Source organism: Lepus europaeus, chromosome 18, assembly GCF_033115175.1.
Source record: "Lepus europaeus isolate LE1 chromosome 18, mLepTim1.pri, whole genome shotgun sequence".
NCBI lineage: Eukaryota > Metazoa > Chordata > Mammalia > Lagomorpha > Leporidae > Lepus > Lepus europaeus.
Genome location: NC_084844.1, coordinates 54,140,365 through 54,143,958, shown reverse-complemented (window position 1 = coordinate 54,143,958; position 3,594 = coordinate 54,140,365).

Sequence of the window (3,594 nt, the reverse complement as noted above, 5' to 3'; positions counted from 1 at the left end):
TCCATCCACATGCTGGAAAGTGACCAAAGAAATGCACAAAATGTGAAACTCTTTGTCACTCTGTTTTGTACTTATGATTTTGGGAGATAAAAAATTTATCTGCCAAGAATTTGTGAGTCTCTTTTTCTCCTGCATGTCAAATTAGCTTTTAATGTGAAAAAAAAAAAAGGAAAGAAAACAAACAATAACCTTCTTACGTATTACAGAAAAGTGGTTAGTCAAGATTAAAACATGAGCGTGAGCAGCTAGCCCACGTCCAGTGAGTGCTGCCATGCTTATACTACCCCTGTGGGAAACAGATGAAACCCAGAAGAATTGCATAGGCATAAAGAACATGGGGTGTTTGATAAACCTCACTTGGCAGAATATCATTTAGTTTCTGTTAGTGAAATTATGGATTTTCTTCATAAATAGGAAGAACATTCACAATAGGAAATATTTCATCCTAAGATGGAGTAAGAACAAGTTGAAACACTAATTATCTACATAAAAGAAAAAGTAAAAAATTGAGATTAAATGCTGTCAAGATATTTTAAAATGCAAACTCTTCACATTAACAACTGAGTTGGGATTATGATCCCTTGAGAGGGAACTATGCTCTGAGGTTTGATTCTTGTTAACTATATGAGATTATTCGTTTTTTTTTTTTTTTGTCATCTACAAATGCTTAGGTGTTTATGTGCCTCCTCCAGGGTTTCCACATTAGAATGGTAAAGAGGAGGTAAGAATGAATATCTTTCTGGTATTTGTCCTATTTACTTGGAACTGTCTGTATCTTCTAAAGCTTTCCTCTCAGTACTTTCGATAGCAATAGGTCAATATTTTTTTAAAGTCAGTTCCCTACTCTCATTATTTTCACTTAGATTTCTATACAGTGCTTTTGTCTAGTGCTATGGCAATTATTATCATCATTACTATACTGGTATTACTAGCACAGGTTTATATGGGCTAAGGGTAATGTGGGCCTTCTATTCATATTCATTTTTAATAGTAAGACAGTAAAACAGCAAGTAGCTTGTCTGTTAGGAATATAATAAAGACGCTGTGGGAGCAGCACAGACTATTTAAAAGGAACAATATATAATTAAATATTTTGATTATACCATTAAATGGGTTAAATTATCCAGGTCTATACAACAGGACGCCAGCTCCTGAGGAAGATTCTATCTGGGTTGTCATGTACCACCACTTATTTTCCATTGATCATTGGAGACAACTACTTAATCTATAGAGTAATTTAAAAGCACTTTTTAACAATTATTAATATCCAATTATCTGTCAAATGTTACAAGCTAATATTATAATTCCACATTGCTCTTTCACCTGGTTTTTGACTTAGTGAGGACAATGGAGTGATAAAATGTACAGAGGTTAAGCGAAGAGGAGAGGGAGGAAGGGTCTGATCATGGCAGCAAATCTGAGTGGTATCTTCCACTTGACAGTGACCCTCCTAGAAAACAAGAGATCTCTTTTGCCCTTTGGAACATTCCCCCCACAACCTGCTTATCTACCTCCTCTTGATAACAATGTTCCCCAGGAGCCCTCTTAAGAGATGACCATTATCCTCTCATGCTTTTAGAGCTCCTTAGTCCTAAGTGAGAAGTGATGTTTCTCTCAAGTCCCATTGCTGCTTATCCTTGTGTAGAGGGACCTTTAATCTTTGAGGTTCATACTACTTAGCCATTCCACATACCTATTTTTGACATATGACTTTTCATTTATAAAAATTTTGGCACCTGCCTTCTCTCTCCACCCAACTCTTAACAATTGCTTGGAGATTTCTATATCCATATAAATGATTCATCCAACATATTGATTCTACCTTTATTATCTTCTCTGTCACTCTACATCTTCCATAATACCACTCTAGAAAATATCATCAAAATTACCCAAGCTTGAAAGTCATTAAATCAAACATCTCATTGTTGACTCTGTAGGTAGCTTGTTGGATTATTCCAAACGTAAAAATTTTCAACCTCACTGACATTTGCAGTATTCAAACTCTTTTACTTTTTCCATTTCCATCAGCCTGTTTCTCTTCCAAATCAAGCAAAAAATCCATAACCTATCTTTATGTCCAATTTCTTCACAACTTCCTAAACTTCTTTGCCATTCTCTACCCCATCACACCTGAGTGGAAAAATACCAAATATGAAAGTGTCCAACAATATACTTCTCAGTGTTTCAAAGAAAATGGTAATATTATAAACTCATACTTTGTCTTCAGTACTGGAGTTATGCTAAACTTGCTCTATGATTCTCTTTATTTCTATTTCAAATCTTATCCAGATTCCTTAAACCTCTGTTTTCCTCTTTGTCCTTAACAAATGACCTCACATTCTGCTTAGAAGAAGAAAAAAAAAAAAAAAGGTCAGCAAGCTGGTGGAATAAAGGGCTCCCTGCACTTATCTCTCATTACAACAATATTATTTCACAGCTAGCCATGACATAAGTGTCCTTGGGCGAGCTTTGGAATTTAGGTAGTATATTTTGAAACCCTGATGGAGCCCAAGTTCTAGGAGGACTGTTTTGTCCCAGTCCAGGAGGCAAGTCCACTGACCACGGTCCCAGTTTCAGGAGCGGTTCCTTCCATCTGTGAACATTTTCCCTTGGTTGTGCTCCTTGAATGCACAGACACCGTGCTCGCTTCGGCAGCACATACACTAAAATTGGAATGCACAGACACCAATAAAGGCCATACAGATAACAAAGAATCAGGCAAATGTGTAAAGTTCTACTAACAAATACCAAAGATATGGAAATCTATGAACTACTTGACAAAGAACTCAAAGTAAAAAAAAGTTCAATGAGATGCAAGAAAGCAGAGATGGATAACTAAACAAAATTAGGAAAATTCTATATGACAAATTGAAGTTTAATTTAAAATGGAAATCAAAAAATAAAACAGAAATCCTAGAGCTGGAAAATGCAACAGAACTGAAAACTTCAACAGAGAGAGAAGGCATTGTGGCACAGCAAGTTAAGCCACAGCGTGGGATGCCTACTGGAGTGCCAGTTTGAGTCCTGGCTACTCCACTTCCAACCCAGCTTCCTGCTAATGCATCCTAGGATAGAGTAGATGATGGGCAAGTTCTTGGGCCCCTGCCTCCCATAGGGTATCTGGATGGAGTTCCAGGTACCTGGCTTGGGACTGGCCCAGTCCTTGTTGTTGTGGATATTTGGGGAGTGAACAGGTGAACGAAAGATTTAATCCTTTCAAAAAATAAAGGCCCAGGCCGGCGCCGCGGCTCACTAGGCTAATCCTCCGCCTTGCAGCGCCGGCACACCGGGTTCTAGTCCCAGTCGGGGCACCGATCCTGTCCCGGTTGCCCCTCTTCCAGGCCAGCTCTCTGCTGTGGCCCGGGAGTGCAGTGGAGGATGGCCCAAGTGCTTGGGCCCTGCACCCCATGGGAGACCAGGAGAAGCACCTGGCTCCTGCCATCGGAACAGCGCGGTGCGCCGGCCGCAGCGCGCTACCGCGGCGGCCATTGGAGGGTGAACCAACGGCAAAAGGAAGACCTTTCTCTCTGTCTCTCACTGTCCACTCTGCCTGTCAAAAAAATAAATAAATAAATAAAATAAAGGCCCAAATGG